The sequence below is a fragment of the Saccopteryx leptura genome, chromosome 2 (assembly GCF_036850995.1).
Source record: "Saccopteryx leptura isolate mSacLep1 chromosome 2, mSacLep1_pri_phased_curated, whole genome shotgun sequence".
NCBI classification, from domain to species: Eukaryota; Metazoa; Chordata; class Mammalia; order Chiroptera; family Emballonuridae; genus Saccopteryx; species Saccopteryx leptura.
In genome coordinates this window covers 227,262,381-227,284,385 of record NC_089504.1, presented here as the reverse complement: position 1 = coordinate 227,284,385, position 22,005 = coordinate 227,262,381, and positions in this window count along the sequence as shown.

The window sequence follows — 22,005 nt, the reverse complement described above, 5'->3', positions numbered from 1 at the left end:
AAGTGCTCGATATGATTTCAATCTTCTTAAATTTGTTGAGACCGCTTTTGTGCTCTAACATGTGGTCTATTCTAGAGAATGTACCATGAGCACTTGAAAAGAATGTATATTCTGCTGTTTTAGGGTGAAAGGTTCTGAAGATATCTATTAAATCGAGTTGATCTAGTGTGTCCTTTAAGTCTGCTGTTTCTTTGTTAATTTTCTTTTTTGAGGTTCTATCTAGTGATGTTAGTGGGATATTGAAATCCCCTACTATTATGGTATTGCTGTTGATCTCACCCTTTAAATCCATCAAAGTCTGCTTTATATATTTAGGTGCTCTTATTTTAGGTGCGTAGATATTTATAATGGTTATATCTTCCTGTTGGATTGCTTCCTTTATCATTATGTAGTAATCTTCTTTATCTCTAACTATAGTCTTTGTTTTAAAGTCCATTTTGTCTGATATAAGTATTGCTATCCCAGCTTTTTCTCATTTCCATTTGCGTGAAATATTTTTTCCATCCTTTTATCTTCAGTCTATGTGTATCTTTTGTTTTAAGGTGTGTCTCTTGTAGACAGCAGATGTATGGGTCCTGTTTTCTTATCCATGCAGCTACCCTATGTCTTTTGATCACATCATTTAATCCATTTACATTTAAGGTTATTATTGATATATAATTGTTTATTGCCATTTTATTCTTTAAAACTGTATTCCTCTTTTGCTATATTCTTTTTCTCCTTTTATCTGTTACAACAGGCCCCTTAGCATTTCTTGCAGCCTTAGTTTGATTGTAGTGAATTCCTTCAGTTGTTTTTATGTCTGGAAAGCTTTTTATTTCTCCTTCAATTTTAAATGATAGCCTTGCTGGATAAAGTAGTCTTCGTTGTAGGCTCTTGTTCTGCATTACTTTGAATATTTCTTGCCATTCCCCTCTGGCCTCAAGTGTTTCTGTTGAGAAGTCAGAAGTCATCCTTATGGAGGCTCCTTTGTAGGTGATAGTCTTTTTTTCTCTAGCAGCTTTTAATATTTTCTCTTTATCCCTTAGCTTTGGTATTTTAATTATGATGTGTCTTGGTGTTGATTTCTTTGAGTTTCTCTTTAATGGAGTTCTCTGTGCTTCTTGAACATGTGAGATGTTTTCCTGCCTTAATTGAGGGAAGTTTTCACCTATGATATGCTTGAACAAAGTCTCTATCCCTTGTTCTTTCTCTTCTTCTTCAGGAACCCCTATGATGCGGATGTTATTTCTCTTCATGTTGTCACAGAGCTCTCTAAGAGTTTCCTCAGACTTTTTGAGTCTCTTTTCTTTTTTTCTGCTCTGTTTCCATGCCTTTATTTATCATGTCCTCTAACTCACTGATTCGATTCTCAGCTTCATTCATCCTGCTTTTAATTACTTCCATTGTGTTCTTCATTTCTGATATTGTATTTGTCATTTCTGATTGATTCTTTTTTATTATTTCAATGTTCTTTTTTATATTTGCTATCTCTTTATTTAGGTGTTCTTAATGACTATCTATTCTTGTTCCAATATCTTTGATCATCCTAACAATCGTTATTTTAAACTCTGCATCTGATAATTTGGTTATATCTGATTCATTCAGGTCCTTTTCTGGGGATTTCTCTTGATTCATTTGTGTTGCATTTCTCTGCCTTGTCATTTTCTCTGCGTAAAGGAAGGTTTTGGCCACTGGAGTCCACTGGGGTGTGGCCTCTGTTCCCTAGGTATGGTTTGTCTGTAGGCCCATCACCACCTCTGCTGTTGCTGCCTAGGGTGTTTGGGTATGGGCGTTGCCGGTGCCTGCCCACTGGGGCTGTTGCTGTGGTTTCTGCCTCTCCTTCACGGGAGTGGCTGTGATCACATGCTTGGGTGTACAAGCTTTGGTGGCCTTGGCCTTTACCCCACCCCCGTGGGTGGTGTAATGCTTGGCACTGAGGGCAGTGTCGAGCACCTTTGCTCAGCTGTGGGTCTCCGCCTATTTCCGGGCTTTTGCCCCGCCCTTGCAGGAGGACCCCGCTCACTCGTGGGACAGCTGCAAGCCTTGGCTCCACAGGCCAGGTGGGATTGCGTGCCCATGCTCAGTAGCAGGACTCTGCCTGTTCTGGGGTTTTGGCTCCACCCCCACAGGAGGAGTCAGCTCCCAAGTCAAGCCACAAGCCTTGGTCAAGCCACAAGCCTCAGTTCCGTGAGTGGGGCAAGGCTGTGCTCTTGCTCAAGGGCTGGTCTCCACCCCTTCCGGGGTTCCCGCCCTTCTCCCGCAGGCTGGATTACAGGCTGCCGGCTGCTGGGCTTGACTGCTTTTGCATGTCCCTTCCTTCCCAGCCGGGCAAGACTGAGCTCACACCTGGGCCTCAGTGGTGGCCAGCCGGCTTCTGCCCTTGCTGACAGAACCGCGCTTCTGTGTCCCGCCTCCGCCCGCCCTCCGGCAAGCACTCAGCCTTGTGGGTGGGGTGCTGCAGCTCAGACCATAACACTCACCACTGAAGTCCCGAAAGCTCCCTCCTTCTAAGCGACTCTGCTCTGAGTGCCACGGAAGAGCTTGTTTGGCTGGTGTCCTATTTCCCTTTGCTGGTACTGATGTTTCCAGGGGAAATATTCACTTCAGATTTGGGGAGTGACTCAGCCCAGAGGTTAGGGTGGCTGTCTCTCAAAATGTTTCTCCCTGTGCCTCCTAGATTCTCTTTCTGCTACTCTGGTACTTTCCTCTCTCCCTATCCCCTGGAGTCCTGGGTGAGTGGTTGTGAGAGAGGTTTTCTGTGTGGTCCCTTTAAGAAAAATCCTAGGTCTGAGAAATCAGTCTCTTTCTCACAAACAGTATCCTGTCTTGTTTCCAGCTAAATACTGCCCTTACGCCTCTTCTAGGCTCTGGGGCTGCAGGCTGGGGCTTTGTTCCTGGGGCTCAGGACCCTCCCCTCTCTGCTAAACTCACTTCCCACCATGTGAGTCTCTCCCAGCTGCTGTTTGCTCCGGGGAGCTGGGCAGCCCTCTCCTCATTTCTGCTTTTCCTACCAGTCTCAGTGTGGCTTCTTCAGTGTTCCTTGGTTGAAGAGTCCTCTTAGTTTAGTCCAAAGTTGGTTTTTCTAGATGATAGTTCTTAAAATTAGTTTGTATTCCACTTTGGTTCTGGGAGGTAGATGTTGGTACATCTGCCTACTCCAGCACCATCTTGTCTTCCTTTGCATTTGAACAATTGATTGTGTTGTATACCCATCAACCAAAGTCAAATCATTTTCTGTCACCACATATTTGTCCCTCTTTACACTCTTTCCTCCCCCCTCCTCCACTTCCCCACCTTTCTTTCCCCCTGATAACCACTTCACTTCTATCTATGTCCATGAGTCTCAGTTTTATATCCCAGCCTTGTGTGAAATCATACAGTTCTTAGCTTTCTTTGACTTACTTATTTCACTCAGTATAATGTTCTCAAGGTCCATTAAGGTTGTTGTAAATGGCAACATGTCATCACTTTTTATCACTGACTAGTATGCCATTGTATATATGTACCACATCTTCTTTATCCAATCCTCTATTGAGGGGCATTTTGGTTGTTTCCATGTACTGTATTGTCTACTGTAAATAATGTTGCAATGAACATGGGGGCACATGTGTTTTTAGGTACCAGTGCTTTCAAATTGGGGGGATAGAGACCCAGTAGAGGGATTCCTGGGTCACATGGTAATTCTATTCTTAGTTTTTTGAGGAACCACCATACTTTCTTCCATAATGGCTGTACCAGATTACCTTCCTACCAGCAGTAAATGAGGGTTCCTTTTTCTCCATAGCCTTTTTAATACCATCTAACAGGTATGAGGTGGTATCTCATTGTAGTTTTGATTTGTATTTCTCTAATAGCAAGTGAAGATGAGCATTTATTAATTTATGTGTTGGCAATTTCTATAACCTCTTTAGAGAAGTGTTTGTTCAGGTCCTTTCTCCATTTTTAACTGATTGTTGCTGAGCTTTGTGAATTCTTTATATATTTGGAATATTAACCCCTCATAAGAAACATTGTAAACATCATCTCCCATTTAATTGCCTGCCTTTTTGTTTTGTTGTCAGTTTCTTTTGAGGTAAAGAAGCTTTTTAGTTTGATATATAGTCCCATTCATTTATTTTTTATTTTACTTCCCTTGCCTTAGGGTCAAATTTATAAATTGTTCTCTATGGCCAAGGTCCATGAGGTTAGTACCTATGTTTTCTTTAATGTAAATACTGTTTCAGATGTTATACTAAGGTCTGATGCATTCTGAATTAATTTTTGTGCAGGGAGACAACTGTAGTCAAATTTTATTCTTTTGCATGTGACTTTCCAATTTTACTAGCACCATTTATTGAAGAGACTTTCTTTTCATCATTGTGTTTTTGGCTCCTTTGTCAAATGTGATATGTCCATATATATATATATATATACACCTGGTGATTTTGTTCTATTTTTTTTTAAAATGACATTGTGGTTTTGATGGGGATTGCATTAAATTTGTATACTGCTTTGGGTAATACAGTCATTTTAACTATGTTGATTCTTCCAATCCATGTACATATATATATATGGTTTTATATCTGGGCTATCGATTCTGTTTCATGGGTCTGTATGTCTGGTATCTGCCAATACCATACTGTTTTGATTATCGTGGCTCAGTAATATAATTCAAAGTCAGGTAGTTTAATTCCTCCAGCTTCATTCTTTTTCCTCAGATTGCTTTGGCTATTTGGGGTTTTTATGGTTCCATACATACCTGGTGATTTTGTTCTATTTCTTTAAAAAATGACATTGTGGTTTTGATGGGGATTACATTAAATTTGTATACTGCTTTGGGTAATACGGTCATTTTAACTATGTTGATTCTTCCAATCCATGTACATGGAGTATTTTTTCATTTCATTCTGTCTTTTCCAATTTCATTCCATAATGTTTTGTAGTTTTTAGTATACAGGTCCTTCACATCCTTTGTTAAGTTTATTCCTAAATATTTATTTTTTGTTGTTGCAATTGCAAAATAAATTGTGGGGTTTTTTTTTAGTTCATTTTCCAAAGTTTTGTCATTGGTGTATAGAAAAGCAATAGACTTTTGTATATTGATTTTTGTATCCTGTGACTTTACTGTATTGGTTTATTGTTTCTAATAGTGTTTTGGTGGAGTCTTTGGGTTTTCTATATATAGGAACATGTCATCTGCAAAAAGTGATACCTTTATTTCTACTTCCCCCAGATAGATGGATAATTTTTGTTTCTTTGTCTTGTAGGCTACATATTCCAGTACTATGTTAAAAGAGAGGATAGAGTAGGCAGCATTGTCTTATTTTTGATATTAAATGAAAAGCCTTCAGCCTTTCACTATTTGGTATGACACTGGCTGATGGTTTGTCATATATGACCTTTATTATGTTGAGATACATTTTATCTATACCCGTTTTATTGAGTGTATTAAACATAAATAAATGTTGTATCTTATCAAATTCCTTTTCTGCATCTGTTGATAGAATACTATGATTTCTGTCCTTTGTTTTGTTTATGTGGTATACTATATTGATTGATTTACATATGTTGAAGCATACTTGTGCTTCTCACTTGATCATGATGTATTTTTTTAAAGTATTGTTGCATTCTATTTGCTAGAACAGTTTTAATAATATATTTTCCATCTAAAATCATTTACTTTTCTTTAAAACCAAATATATTTGTTGAATAAATGAAAAAATAAATTCTGCCTGCCATAACATGTAGTATCTAATATGGAGTGTAGACTCAAACATATTTGACTAGTTTTGACTAATTTCAACAGAATTAGTTTTTGTTTATTTTTAAAAATAAATTGGTATTTGCCTTCATATTAATTTATTTTATCACAAATAAATTATCCCTGTTGCCCAATTGTATCAGGAGTAATTCAGATTTCACTGAAATTTAGATTTTAAGAAAGCTCTTTAATTTCAGCTTCAATTAAATAATAACTAGTTTAAAATTATGTCTTGATGTTTCTTTCCCTTGCTGAGTTGAAATAAATTCTTCAGAATGAAGGTGGTGGTGAGAAGATGCCAGTAGATGCAGTAAGAGCATAGAAAGACAATAGAAATTTTTCATTGTAATGTTTTGAGTTTAATAAGTTCATATGAAACAATTTTACCCCAATTCATTATTTACTTCTAGATCAGCTCCTTGATGAGAATGTCAAATAAAATAATGTGCAGAAGAGTTTGAACACAGGATGAGAGTATATGAAAGAAGAATTATTATATATATAGATGGTTTACTCTCATGATAAACCTACCATATGGTTTGACCCATTAGCACATGCTTGTGCTCACAATAATAAAATGAAAGAAACCAATTTTCAATGACTGAAAGGACTGGATTGAGAAATGTGAGTTGTGTTAAATAAAATATATATGTTGATAAATAAATGTATAGATATGTTAAATATTCATTGTTTTTCTGTTATTGACTTAAACCTGAATATTTTCTAAATAGCAAGAGATGAAAATTTTAAATCACCTTCCATTTTGAAAAATTTTTTTCATTTCATCTTAGAATTACTAATCTTTATATCCACATTTTTGTCGCTACACATGTCTGTGAGGTATGTGGGGAAAAATGATTGTTAGCCAAGGATATAGCTTCTCTCTTTGACAACTGAGTCAATGTACATATACTCACTTGCACATAATTGTGTTTCATAAACAAAACAAAAACTATAGTTTTCAAATTTAGTATTTTATTCAAAGGTTAATTTGTAATCTAATCAATGGTAACAGCATAATTAGAGAATTCCAGGACTATGATGGAAATACAGGCATATTGAAAAACTATTTATAATTCTGAGAAGCTAAATACTTTTATTCAAATGACCCCAGCATGATCTTTGCTGTCCAGTTCTTGAGCTCAAATTCAGAAGTCCCTTAGTAGTTCAGATGCTGAGTTGCTGGGCAGGATTTCAGTAGAAGCCAGAGGACCAGTATCTTCCATAGCTCCATGGGCGCCAGGTGCCATAGCCATAGCCTCCATAGCCACAGCCACAGCCGTAGCCACAGCCCAGGCCACCGTAGCCACCCCAGCCATAGCCTAGGCCTCCGTAGTAGCTGCCGTAGTAGCTCATGGTGTCAGGGATGAGTTTGTTTGCTGTTCAAGGTTAGAACCTGAGTGTGAATGTTGACCTCTGTGCTGGGATGCTTATATACCCTGAGCAGAGCAGATGATACATCACATGCCCACTGTTCTGGATCATTCCAAAATATTTGTTTACTTGAGGCTTCTCATTAATCTGCTGCCGCAAGGAGAGGTTCTTACTCATTATGTTCTGAGCTTGCATAGCTGCCTGGTTAGAACACCCCGGAACTCACTGCATTCTTTGTTTTTAATGAGAATAACATCTGTCTTCAGAGTCACAAAATAAAAATTCCCTAAATAGAATTTTTCATTACTAAGCATATGGCATTGTTCATATGAGATGGCATTTTCTCATTAAATATTTTCTCATATCTAATTTGCATCACACTTTGCATTATTTTACCCTCCATCTACATTTACATACACTGATCAAGTTTAGAAGTTTCTAGCTATTAAATTTTTTTATTGTCAAATGTGTATATCAACCTGAACACAGATACACAAGAAAACTATTTTAATTTTATATATTTTCTTTTAAAATATCCTTTTGATATATCTATATAGTAAAATTTATTTCAGTAGCTTAAGTTCCTTCCACAAGAACAAACTCACAGTTATAACCTGTCTGAACACCTGTTAAAAAAATTGTCTTTAATCATTACCCTCATTACTAAAATTGAAAAGGAGTCCCTAAAACCATAGCTGTTTTTCTACCAATGGTCTCAGGACCTGTCTGCCATAAATTTCTTTCCAGTCCACAATAGACTTAACCATCCTGAGGCTGTAGGAAGCTTATAAACCTAATAAGTTTAGTTGAATTTGGTTATGCTCAGGGTAATTTCTGCCTTAGTGGTCCCCAAATGATTCTTTTTTTATTTGTCCTCAAGTGTAAAAAGGTTGAAAACCATGGCCATAGATAACCTTGTGTCCCTGCCTTACAGTTACTATATTTCTCTCTCTACCCTTCCTGGTAATTTATGCATGTCTATCTGCTGACCCCTCTAGGGCTTCACTCTGCAGTCATCCCCGAAACAGGCTTGTACCAGCCGGGCTTTCCCTATGCTCCATTTTCTCCAATCAGCATTTCATCCCTCTATTCACATTTTTTTTATTATTTTTATTTATTCATTTTAGAGGAGAGAGAAAGAGAGAGAGAGAGAGAGAGAGAGAGAGAGAAGGGGGGAGGAGCAGGAAGCTTCAACTCCCATATGTGCCTTGACCAGGCAAGCCCAGGGTTTTGAACTGGTGACCTCAGCATTCCAAGTTGATGCTTTATCCACTGCGCCACCACAGGTCAGGCTCTATTCACATTTTTAATTTTAGCATGGTATTTTTGTCATTTTATTATTTACCAACTCTCTGTACCCTGCCCTTAGTTTTCTCTGAGGTAATCAATAAAACATTTGTAGTTTTATATATTATTTCACAATAGTTGGTGTACAGTCTTTTATTGGTCTATTAGTTGCAGGTGAACAATATAATGATTCAACATATTTATACCTTGTTATGTCATTGCCCCCTTAATAATCTAGAAATCACCTGTTATTGTGCAAACTTATCACAATTTTACTGACTCTATGTCCCCTGTTCCTGTTATACCCAGCCACCAAACATTTTTTTATTTTTTTTATTTATTTTTTATATGAGGAAACTTATTTTTTTTAATTTATTTATTAAATTTAATGCAGTGACATTGATAAATCAGGGTACATATGTTGAGAGAAAACATCTCTAGATTATTTTGACATTTGATTGTGCTGTATACCTCTCCCCCAAAGTTAAATTGTCTTCTGTCACCTTCTATCTGGTTTTCTTTGTGCCCCTCCCCTCCCCCAACCCCTGTCTCCTTCTTCACCTCATCCCCCCTCCGCCCACCCCCCATCCCTGTTGCCATCACATTCTTGTTCATGTCTCTGAGTCTCATTTTTATGTTCCTTCTATGTATGGATTCATACAGTTCTTAGTTTTTTTTTCTGATTTACTTATTTCACTCCGTATAATGTTATCAAGGTCCATCCATGTTATTGTAAATGATCCGATGTCATCATTTCTTATGGCTGAGTAGTATTCCATAGTATATATGTACCAAAGCTTTTTAATCCACTTGTCCTCTGATGGACACTTGGGCTGTTTCCAGATCTTCGTTATTGTGAACAATGCTGCCACAAACATGGGGGTGCATTTCTCCTTTTCAAGCCGTTCTATGGTGTCCTTGGGGTATATTCCTAAAAGTGGGTAGCTGGGTCAAAAGGCAGTTCGATTTTCAGTTTTTTGAGGAATCTCCGAACTGGTTTCCATAGTGGCTGCACCAGTCTGCATTCCCACCAGCAGTGCAGGAGGGTTCCCTTTTCTCTACATCCTCGCCAGCACTTATTCTGTGTTGTTTTGTTGATAAGAGCCATTTGACTGGTGTGAGGTGATATCTCATTGTGGTTTTAATTTGCATTTCTCTAATGATTAGTGATGTTGAGCATTTTTATACATCAACAATGAACAGTCAGAAAGAGAAATTAAGGAAACAATCCCCTTCACAATTACAACCAAAAAAATAAAGTACCTAGGAATAAACTTAACCAAAGAGACTAAAGACTTGTTCTCGGAAAATTACAAAGCATTGATAAAAGAAATCAAGGAAGATACAAACAAGTGGAAGCATATACCGTGCTCATGGTTAGGAAGAATAAACATCATTAAAATGTCTATATTACCCAAAGCAATCTATAAATTCAATGCAATACCAATTAAAATACCAATGACATACTTCAAAGATATAGACCACATATTCCAAAAATTTATATGGAACCAAAAGAGAACACGAATAGCCTCAGCAATCTTAAAAAAGAAGAATAAAGTGGGAGGTATCACACTTTCTGATATCTGGTATATAACTCTGTAGTTATACTACAAGGCTGTTGTACTCAAAACAGCCTGGTACTGGCATAAGAACAGGCATATAGATCAATAGAACAGAACAGAGAACCCAGAAATAAACCCACAGTTCTATGGACAACTGATATTTGACAAAGGAAGTAAAGAAATACAATGGAGTAAAGACAGCCTCTTTAACAAATGGTGTTGGGAAATTGGACAGCTACCTGCAAGAAAATGAAACTAGATCACCAACTTACACCACTCACAAAAATAAACTCAAAATGGATAAAAGACTTAAATGTAGGCCGTGAAACCATAAGCATCTTAGAAGAAAACATAGGCAGTAAGCTCTCAGACATCTCTCGGAGCAATATATTTGCTGATTTATCTCCACGGGGAAGTGAAATAAAAGACAGGATAAACAAATGGGACTATATCAAACTAAAAAGCTTTTGCACAGCTAAAGACAACAAGAATAGAATAAAAAGACAAACTACACAATGGGAGAACATATTTGACAATACGTCTGATAAAGGGTTAATAACCAAAATTTATAAAGAACTTGTAAAACTCAACACCAGGAAGACAAACGACCCAATCCAAAAATGGGCAAAAGAGATGAATAGACACTTCTCCAAAGAGGACATACAGATGGCCAATAGGCATATAAAAAAATGCCCCCAAACATTTTTAACAAAATATTCGAATTTATTAAGGTTTTAAATTTTAAGAAATACTTCTATGCTCTTAAGATTGTATGACATTTTTGCTAGAGTCTCCTAAAATCTTGATGCCTGGGAAACCTACAAAAAAATAAATGTGCAGTGAGGAAGTGACTAAGAGGGAAACAAGAATATAAAGGTTGTAACCCAGTGTTTGTGAATTTCCTCAGCTCACTCTGTGATTGTGGCAAAGGAAACCCAAGTGTAAGTTCAAGTTTAAGCCCTCCTGAAATGTGACCATGCCTTGGGACTGTGTCTTTCCCATTACTTTTACTTTACATGACTCTAACATGTCACTGAGGACTTTCTTTTGTTGTTGTTTCATTTAGTGTTATTTTGAGGTTTATAAATAAAATTTTGATAACACATTTTTCATCTGCAATCATTCACTGTTCCTTCAAATAAAACATATTCTTTGAGTGAATGAAAAATAGATTCTGTCTACCAAACTTGTATATCAAAGATGGAATAGAAACTCAATCAAATATATATTGGACCAGTTTTGACTCATATAAACAAAAAAAATCTTAACTTTATATCATTTCCTTAATATATCATTTAATTCTAAGCAAATATTGGTATTTGCCTCCATCTTGTTTTATTTCATCACAAATAAATTATCCATGTTGCCCATTTTTATCAGGATAAATTCAGATTTCACTGAAATTTAGATTTTTAAGAAAGCTCTTCAGTTTCAGCCTCAGCTATACAATAATGAGTTCACAGTTATGTCTTGGTATTTCTTTCCCTTGTCCTGTTGAAACGAATTCTTCAGAATGACGATGGTGGTGAGAAGCTGCCAGTAGAGGCAGTAAGAGCACAGGAGATCCAGAAAAACTTTTCATTGTAATGTTTTGAGTTCAAGAAGTTTATATGAAACAAATTTACACCCAATGCATTACCAACTTCTAAATCAGCTGCTTGATGACAATGTCAAATGAAATAATGTGCAGAAGACTTTGAATACAGGATGAGAGTATACCAAATAAGAGTTCTTGTAAAGATGGTTTACTCTCATGATAAGCCTACCATATGATGACCCATAGCCATGTGCTTGGGTTTATAATAATAAACCTCCCCCCCAAAAAAAACTTTGAATGGGTAGAAGGATTGAACTAAAAAATGTGAGTTACGTCATCAAATAATGTACATAGGCTAATAAATAAATTTATAGATATGTTAAATATTTATTGCTTTTGTTGACGTAAATGTAAATATTTTCTAAATAGCAAGAGATTGAATATTTTAAATCACTTTTCACTTTGAAATAATTTTTTTCTTTAATCCTTGAATTTCTAATCTTAGTATTTATTTTTCTGTCTTTATGTATGCTTGTGAGGTATGTTGGGAAGAAAATGATTGTTAGCCAGTAAGACAGCTTCACTCTTTGGCAATTGTGTAGAATGTACCCAGAATCACTTTCACAAACTGAGTTTCATGAACAAACAAAAAGCATAGTTTTTTTCAAATTGAATTTTTTATTGAAAGGTGAAAAGATAGAGGACTCTAGAATTATGATGGAGATACAGGCATACTGAAAAACTATCCATAATTCTGAGAAGCTAAATACTTTTATTCAAATAACCCTGTCATGATGTTTGCTATCCAGTTCTTGAGCTTAAATTCTGAAGTCCCTTAGTAGTTCAGATGCTGAGTTGCTGGGCAGGATTTCAGTAGAAGCCAGAGGACCAGTATCTCCCATAGCTCCATGGGCGCCAGGAGCCATAGCCGTAGCCTCCATAGCCACAACCACAGCCGTAGCCATATCCCAGGCCACCGAAGCCGCCCCAGCCGTAGCCCAGGCCTCCGTAGTAGCTGCCGTAGAAGCTCATGGTGTGATAATGTGAGTTTGTTTGCTGTTCAAGGCAAGATGCTGGTGTGAATGTCGACCTCTGTCCTACAATGCTTATATACCCTGAGCAAAGCATGCGATAAATCACGTGCCACATTTTTTGCCTCCTTCTGTGCTACCCCTAATTGATGCAATCCCAACATCTGAAGAGGCCCTTCTACTCATTAAAATGTTTCATCTTGCATTGCTGCCCCATCGTGGTTTCCCTTAAACACATTGCATCTCTTTTATGAGAAGGAATTGCTGTATCTTCAAAGTCTGGACGTAACAGACGAAATAAAAATTTTCTCAGCCAAGCCGATTGCATAACACCTTTTAGAGTGCTGTGTTTCAGAATTAAGTTGTGCTTCATCTCTGGCTTTCCTTGACTTAGTATGCTTCACTTACAATTAAATGAAAGAATTTGGTCAAATCAAGTTGAGAATGAATCAGATGCTTTCAAAGACATTTAATGCTTCATGGTAAAGTTGCTTTTCAAAGTTAAAAAAAAAACATATTTGAGATCCTGGAGGCATCAGCTTCCATGCTGTGAACACATTTCAGAAAAAAATGTTGAAATAGAACCATCCTTTTTCTATCATTTTATAACATTGGCCGTCGTAAACATTAGCCTCCTTTTGGTTTCGCATACTGGTTTGGAAAACAGAAATTATTGGTGTTAATAACATGGGGTAATGTGCAAATTAGAGTAATCAAAAATCTGTTTCATAAGCAGCCCTAAAACCTGTTCAAAATTCTACTTTTTGCATCCTCACTCCCTTCTGGCATGTCTACCGAAAACACAGATGACATCTGCTTCCTTGTCACTGCAGACACCACCGTTTCTTACCTTTTCTCTAATCTTTATATCTGCCCTCTTTTTAAATCTGTTTTCAAATATCACTCAGTTCCTTTCAGTTCTCATTGAGTTCTGGGACTAGGTTAAATAGTGAAGTATTATACAATTTCTCTTTGGCCCTCACACAGTTCTGTTTAATCCTTACTTAAATACTTTTGTATATACCTTCACTATAACCACAGTATTTTTGCTTTGTATTCTCTTTTCTTGCTGTGTTTATTTTCTTTCTTTCAAAAAATACTAGTTAACTAGTCTCTACTAAAATATTAAATATTTATTAAGATCTTTGATATTGAAATACATGCCATCTCCAACCCCTGGAAAATTTAGTAAGAGACTATTAACACTGAAAATATTTTCAGAATCTCAGAAAACATGTATGTAGAGTATAAAAAGGCAGTGTGGAGAAAAATACTAATTGAAGACAAAAATCCCTTCTACTTTCTCTGCACAGTTAATCACCCATACCCAAGGTTGCCCCTAATCCAGTTAAACCCCTCAAGTATTTCCTTTACTTGAATTAAGCATCTAACTTCTTGTTACCCTGTTATGACCTCAACTCTACTGCTCATCTTTGGTTGAGTTTATAAGAAATTATCAAATGCTGTATTTTCCCAGTTTGACTCATTGATTCACACACAGTAGAAAATAAGTGTTGTGTGGATGAATGTATCCCAAGGTCCTTATGTGGAAGGTTCATGTCCTTCATCAATATGGACACCTCTTTGAATGCTCTGAGAATTTAAAGGAGGAACTTGTTCAGAAAAAAAAAGATAACCCATCACTTTCATTTATTTGTTGTTCAAAGCATACTGTAAAATACACACATCTTAAATCTAACAGTTAATGGTATTTTGCATGTATTCACAGATAGCCTTGAACAATCACGTTCAAATTCCCCAGTTTTTTTTTTTCTCTATAACCTACCAATTGGTATCCCTACCTAGAAGTGTGCCTGTACTGCATGTCACATGAATGGGATCATACAGAACTCTAGCCCTGTCCCCTACTGTGTATCCTGGGCTCTGTGCGATGTAGCTTTGCTATTGAGGGTAGCGTTAGTTGTCATTTTTACCCCTGAAAAATAGGCTGTTTGAGTAACACTTGTTTTTGAGCAGTTTATTTACTCTTCCCGTCTCCTTTTTTGGCTAACATGCATGAATAACACTGATGTGTACTTTTTTTTGTTTGTCTATATATTCTGTTTTTGGTTACACAAATACACAGAATGTGAAATGAAAATATATTTTCAGTAGATTATACCAAACAATATTCCAGTACACATGCTGAATTTTCATACCAGTCGGTGTTCATGAGAGTGGTAGTAGCTCCATAGTTTTCCCCACGCTGGCCATTTTCAGACTCTTTAATTTGGTCATACTTGTGGGTATTACTGATATCGGAACACTGTATTCATTGGGTTTGGCAATGACATTGGGCAACTTTACAAATGTTTATAGCCTACTTAGATATCCTTTTTTTTTGAAGTGCCAGTTCAACTGTGCTATTCATGTTTAACTGGCTTTTTTTATTCTGTAATTTTATTATCAATTGGCTGTAGTTCTTTACATTTTTTGGTGCTGGTGTTTTGTCAAAATTATGTGATGAAAATATTTTCACCCAGCATTTTTTTTTGCTATTTTTTCACTGTAAAATGTCTATATATGAACAGAATGTTGCAACGTGACATCCAACTCATTCACCTTTTTTCTTCTATGTTTGATATTTTTGTTCTAGTTAAGACATTTTTACTACCTCACATGTTATTTAATTGTGTTTCTCTTCTTTCTTCACAATGTATACCATTTTAATTGATCATTCTAAAGGTAAGACAGTTGATAATGTGAGTCTTTCCTTCTCATTATGGGAAGCTGAAGATGTACAATTACAAATAAATCAGATAGATATCAGTGGGGCACACACTGCCTGCTCGCAACTGGCAGATGTGCACAAGACTTGGGGTTGATGAACTTGCTGAAATTTGTTCTCCCTAAGACAAGCAAAATCTCTTCCAAGAAGTAAAGATGTAATGTCCCTTGTATTCAGCAGAGGTCCCAAAAAGCATTAAATTCATAATAAACCATGCAATATGGTTCAATCTATCACCATTTGCTGTGATTACCAATAATAAAACCAAATAAACAAACTATGATATGTGAAAGGGCTAATTATGCACTAAAACTGAGTTGAGAAATATCAGTTGAGTTAAAGAAAACAGATATTTGCTAAGAAAATATACAGATGTCACATTGCCACAACTTCCTGTTCTTGACTTCAATCTGAACATTATCTCAATAAAAGCAAGATATTGATAGACATAAAATAACTAACATTTTAAGAAAACTTTTGATTTAATTGTAGTGTTTAATATTTATATCTATCTTACCTGACCTTTGGTGGCACAGTGGATAGTGGATAAAGCATTGACCTGGAACACTTAGGTTGCTGGTTCAAAACCCTGGGCTTGCCTTGTCAAGGCACATATGGAAGTTGATGTTTCCTGCTCCTCCTCCCATTTATCTCTCTCTCTTTCTCTCTCTCTCTCTCTCTCTTTATTTTTCTCTCCCTCCTATATATCTCAGAAAAATGAATAAATAAAATCTAAAGAAATTTATACACACACACATACATACACACACACACATCCTTCTGTCTCTCTGCGTGCTTGTGAGGTACGTGGGGAAAAAATAATTGTTAGCCAACAAGATAGCTTCTTTCCTTGACAATTGAAAAGAATGCACCCAGAATCACTTCTGTATGACTGAATTTCATGAAAAGAAACAAAAAGCATACTTTGTTTTCAAATTTAATGTTTTATTGAAGGTGAACAGATAGTCCAATTAGGTATAAAAGCAAAAGTAAAGGACTCTAGGATTATGATGGAGGTACAGGCATATTGATAAACTGTTCATAATTCTGAGAAGCTAAATTATTTTGTTCAAATAACCCCCACATGATGTTTGCTGTCCAGTTCTTGAGCTGAAATTCAGAAGTCCCTTAGAAGTTCAGGTGCTGAGATGCTGGGCATGATTTCAGTAGAAGCCAGAGGACCAGTATCTTCCATAGCTCCATGGGCGCCAGGAGCCATAGCCGTATCCTCCATAGCCACAGCCGCAGCCGTAGCCACAGCCCAGGCCACTGAAGCCACCCCAGCCGTAGCCCAGGCCTCCGTAGTAGCTGCCGTAGTAGCTCATGGTGTCAGGGATGAGTTTGTTTGCTGTTCAAGGTCAGAACCTGAGTGTGAATGTTGACCTCTGTGCTGGGATGCTTATATACCCTGAGCAGAGCAGATGATATATCACATGCCCACTGTTCTGGATCATTCCAAAATATTTGTTTACTTTAGGCACCTCATTGATATGCTGCCACAAGGAGAGACTCCAGCTCATTAAGTTCTGAGCTTGCATAGCTGCCTGGTTAGAACACCCTGAACTCACTACATTCTTTGTTGTTAATAAGAAAAACACCTGTACTCAAAGTCACAGAATCAAAATTCCCTAAAAAAATATTTTATTACTAAACATATTTCATTGTTCATCTGAGATGGCATTTTCTCACTAAATATTTTGTCATTTCCAATTTAGATATTATTCTTTACATTATGGTATCCTCCATCTAGAACCAAATACACTGATCAAGTTTAAAATTTTTAATCTTGTCAAATTCTTTAACTGTCAAATTTATTTATCCAGCTGAACACACACACACAAGAAAACTCTTTTAATTTTGTATATCCTCTTACAAAATATTCTGGTTAATCAACATAGTAAAATTTATTTTAGAAGCTGACGATTAAGCCACAAAACAAACTCAGTTATAACCAATTTAAAAATCTATTCAAAGAAATTGTCTTTAAACATTACCCTCTTTTCTGAAATGGAAAAGTATTATCTAAAACCAAAAATCAGTGTTTTTCAACCACCGATCTGTGGACATGTCTCCCACAAACTTCTTGCAAGTCTACAGTAGAGTTAACCACCCTAAGGTTGTAGGAAGATTATAGACCTAATGAGTTTAGTTGAATTTTGCTTATGCTCTGGGTGATTTTTGCCTTAGAAGTCTCTGAAATAATACTTTTATTATTTTTAATTATATTATATAATTATATATTCTAATATATATAATATATATATTAACGAGCAAGAGAGAGAGAGACAGAGAGGGAGAGAGGTATAGATAGGGACAGACAGACAAGAAGAGAGAGACATGAGAAGCATCGACTCATAGTTGCAGCACTTCAGTTGTTCATTGATTGCTTCTCATTTGGACTTGACCAGGGGTCTCCAGCTAAGCTCGTGACCCCAGTCTAAAGCCAGTGACCTTGTGCTTCAAGCTAGAGACCTTTGGGCTCAAGCTAGTGGCCATGGGGTCATGTCAATGATCCCATGCTTAAGTCAGTGACCCTACACTCATACTGGTGATCCCACACTCAAGCCATATGATCCCACGCTCAAACTGGTGACCTCAGCATTTCGAACCAGGGTCCTCAGTGTCCCAGGTCAACGCTCTATCCACTGCACCACCATCTGATCAGGAAGTTTTATATTTTATTTAACAATAATTGGTATACAATCTTTTATTGATTATTGGTTGCAGGTATAAAAATTCAACATTTCATACCTTACTATATATATCATCTAGTTATAATTTAGAAATTATCTGTCATTGTGCAAATTTATCACAATTTTACAGACTATATGTCCTCCCTTCTAGCCCCAAAATATTTTTAATGAGATAGTCTAATTCATTAAGGTTTAAAAATTTAAAATACACTTTTATAGTCAAGTTTTGTGGGAATTTTTTGACAGTCTAAAATCTTGATGCCTAAAAAATCTATTAAAAATGTATCAGTGAAGAAATGACTGAAACAAAAACAAAATTATAATGATTATTAGTCTGCCATTGTGAATTCCCTCAACTCACTCTGTGATCGTGATAAAGGAAAACCAAGTATGAGCCCATGGTTCAAGTTTAAGCCTTCCTGAAATGTGACCATACCTTAGCTTGTGTCTTTACCAATACTTTTTCTTTGTATGACTTTAATATGTAACTGAGGGCTTTGTTTTACTCTTGGTGGTGTTTAGTTTTGTATTATTTTGAGGTTTATAAGTAATATGTCTGATAATACATTTTTCATCTACAATAATTCACTGCTCTTCCAACAAAATATATTTGTCGATTAAATGAAAGAATAAAATTCTGCCTGCTACACTTGTGTATCAAAGATAGAGACTCAGTCAAACATAGTGGACCAGTTTTGCCTAATTTAAACAAAAAAAAATCTTAATTTCATATCATTGACTGAATACATCATTTGATTCTAGGCACACATTGGTATTTACTTCCATCATATTTCATCACAAATGAATTATCCGTGTTGTCCATTTTTACAAGAGAAATTCAGATTTCATTGGAAGTTAGATTTTTAAGAAAGCTCTTTGGTTTCACCTCCAGCTAAAGAATAATTAGTTCACACTTATGTCTTGTTGCTTCTCTTCCTTAATGTGTTGAAACAAATTCTTCAGAATGACGGTGGTGGCGAGAAGATGCCAGTAGAGGCAGTAAGAGCACAGGAAGCCAACACAAACCTTTCATTGTAATGTTTTGAATTCAATGATTTGATATAAAACAAATATATCCCAGTTCATTACTGACTTCTATATCACCTGCTTGATGACAATATCAAATGAAATAATGTGCAGAAGAGTTTGAACACAGGATGAGATTATACCAAATCAAATTCTTGTAAAGATGGTTTACTCTCATGATAAGCCGACCATATGGTTTGACCCATTACCACGTGCTTGTGCTGACACTAATAAAATCAAATAAACAAATTTTTAATGAGTGGAAGGATTAGATTAAGAAATGTCAGTTGTAGCCTGACCAGGAGGTGGCGCAGTGGATAGAGCGTTGGACTGGAATGCGGAGGACCCAGGTTCAAGAACCCGAGGTCACCAGCTTGAGCACGAGCTCATCTGGTTTGAGCAAAGCTCACCAGCTTGAGACCAAGGTCGCTGGCTTGAGCAAGGGGTTACTCGGTCAGTTGTAGCCCCACAGTCAAGGCACATATGAGAAAGCAATCAATGAACAACTAAGGTGTCGCAATGAAAAACTGATTGATGCTTCTCATCTCTCTCTGTTCCTGTCTGTCTGTCCCTATCTCTCTCTCTCTCTGACTCTCTCTCTCTGTCTCTGTAAAAAAAAAAAAGTGCATTGTGTTAAATACAATATATATGTTGATAAATATATATGTATATGTTAAAATTTTATTTTCTCTTGCTGTCTTAAGTCTGAATATTTTCTAAATAGCAAGAGATTAAAAATTTTAAATCACTTTCTATTTTAAAACATTTTTTTATTTCATCCTAGAATTACTAATTTTTATATCCATCTTTCTTTCTCTATATATGCTTGTGAGGTATAAGAAACATGATTTTTAGCCAAGAAGATAGCAATCTTTTTGACAATTAAGTAGAATCTACCTATAATCACTTCCACATAATTGATTTTCATGAACAAAACAAAAACCATAATTGGTTTTCAAATTTAGTATTTTATTAAAGGGTAAATTTGTAATCTAATCAGTCATAACAACAAAAGTAAAGGGCTCTAGGATTATGATGGAGATATAGGCATATTGATAAACTGTCCATAATTCTGAGAAGCTAGATTCTTTTGTTCAAATAACCCCTACATGATGTTTGCTGTCCAGTTCTTGAGCTCAAATTCAGAAGTCCCTTAGAAGTTTAGGTGCTGAGTTGCTAGGCACAATTTCAGTAGAAGCCAGAGGACCAGTATCTTCCATAGCTCCACGGGCGCCAGGAGCCATAGCTGTAGCCTCCATAGCCACAGCCACAGCCGTAGCCAAAGCCCAGGCCACCGAAGCTGCCCCAGCCATAGCCCAGGCCTCTGTAGTAGCTGCCGTAGTAGCTCATGGTGTCAGGGGTGTGTTTGTGTGCTGTTCAAAGTTGAAACCTGAGTGTGAATGTTGACCTCTGTCCTGGGATGCTTACATACCCCCAAAAAGAGTAGGTGATACACCACGTAACCACTGTTCTGGATCATTCCAAAATATTTGTTGACTTGAGGCACCTCATTGATCTGCCACAAGGAGAGACTCCAGCTCATTAAGTTCTCAGTTTGCATACCTTCCTGGTTAGAACACCCCAAACTCTCTGCATTCTTGGTTTTTAATGAGAGGAACACTTGTCTTCAAAGTCACAGAACCAAAATTTCCTAAATAGAATTCTTAATTACTAAGTATATTGCATTGTTCATATCAGATGGCATTTTCTCATTTAATATTTTGTCATTTCTAATTTGCATCATTCTTTGCAATATTGTATCTTGTATGCATCTAGATTCAGATACACAGATCAAGTTAAAAAATTCTTAGGTATCAAACTCTTTTACTGTCAAATTTATTTATTTACCTGAACACAATCACATAAAAAACTATTATAATTTTATATATTCTCTTTTTTTATTTTATTTAGAACATTAAATTTCACAGTGTGACATGGATCAATAAGAGTACATACATTTCAGGTAAACACTTCTATAGCATATGAGCTGTTGATTATTATTGTATACCCATAACCTAAAGTCAAATCATTTTTTGTCACCTTATATTTGTTCCTCTTTACAACCATCCCATCACTCTCTTTTACATTCCCATGTCCCTCTCCTCCAGGTAAGTACTTCATTTTTATCTATGTCCATGAGTCTCAGTTTTATATCTCACCTATGTGTGAAATAATACAGTTCTAAGCATTCTCTCATTTATTAATTTCACTCAGTATAATGTTCTCCAGGTCCATCTATGTTGTCGTAAATGGCAATATGTCAGCATTTTTTATAGCTGAGTAGTATTCCATTTTATACATATACCACTTCTTCTTTATCCAATTCTCTATCGAGGGACACTTTGGTTGTTTCCATGTGTTGGCCACTGTGAATAATGCTGCAATGAACATGGGGGTTATATGCCTTTACATACCAGGGTTTTCAAATTTGGGGGGGTCAATTCCTGGTAGAGGAATTGCTGGGTAATATGTTAGTTCTATTCTTAATTTTTTGAGGAATACCATGCTTTCTTTCAAAATGGCTGTACTAGTTTACATGCCCACTAGCATTGAATGAGGGTTCCTTTTACTCCACAAGCCTCTCTAACACTTGTTATTACCTGTCTTGTTGATAATAGCCAATCTAACAGGTGTGAGGTGGTATCTCATTGTAATTTTTATTTGCATTTCTCTAATAGCTAGTGAAGATGAGCATTTTTTCATATATCTTTTGGCCATCTGTATGTCTTCTTGGGAAAAGTGCCTGCTCAGGTCATCTCGCCATTTTTTAATTTGCTTCTTAGCTTGTTTGTTGCTGAGCTTTGTGAGTTCTTTATATATTTTGTATATTAACCCCTTAACAGAGACATTGTTCATAAACATTATCTCCCATTTAGTTGGCTGCCTTTTTGTTTTGATGTCAGTTTCTTTTTCTGTGCAGAAGCTTTTTACTCTGACATAGAACCACTCAGTAATTTTTTTCTTACTTCTCTTGCCCTTGGAGTCAAATTAATAAATTGTTCACTACAGCCAAATTTCATGAGGTTAGTACCTATGTGTTTTTCT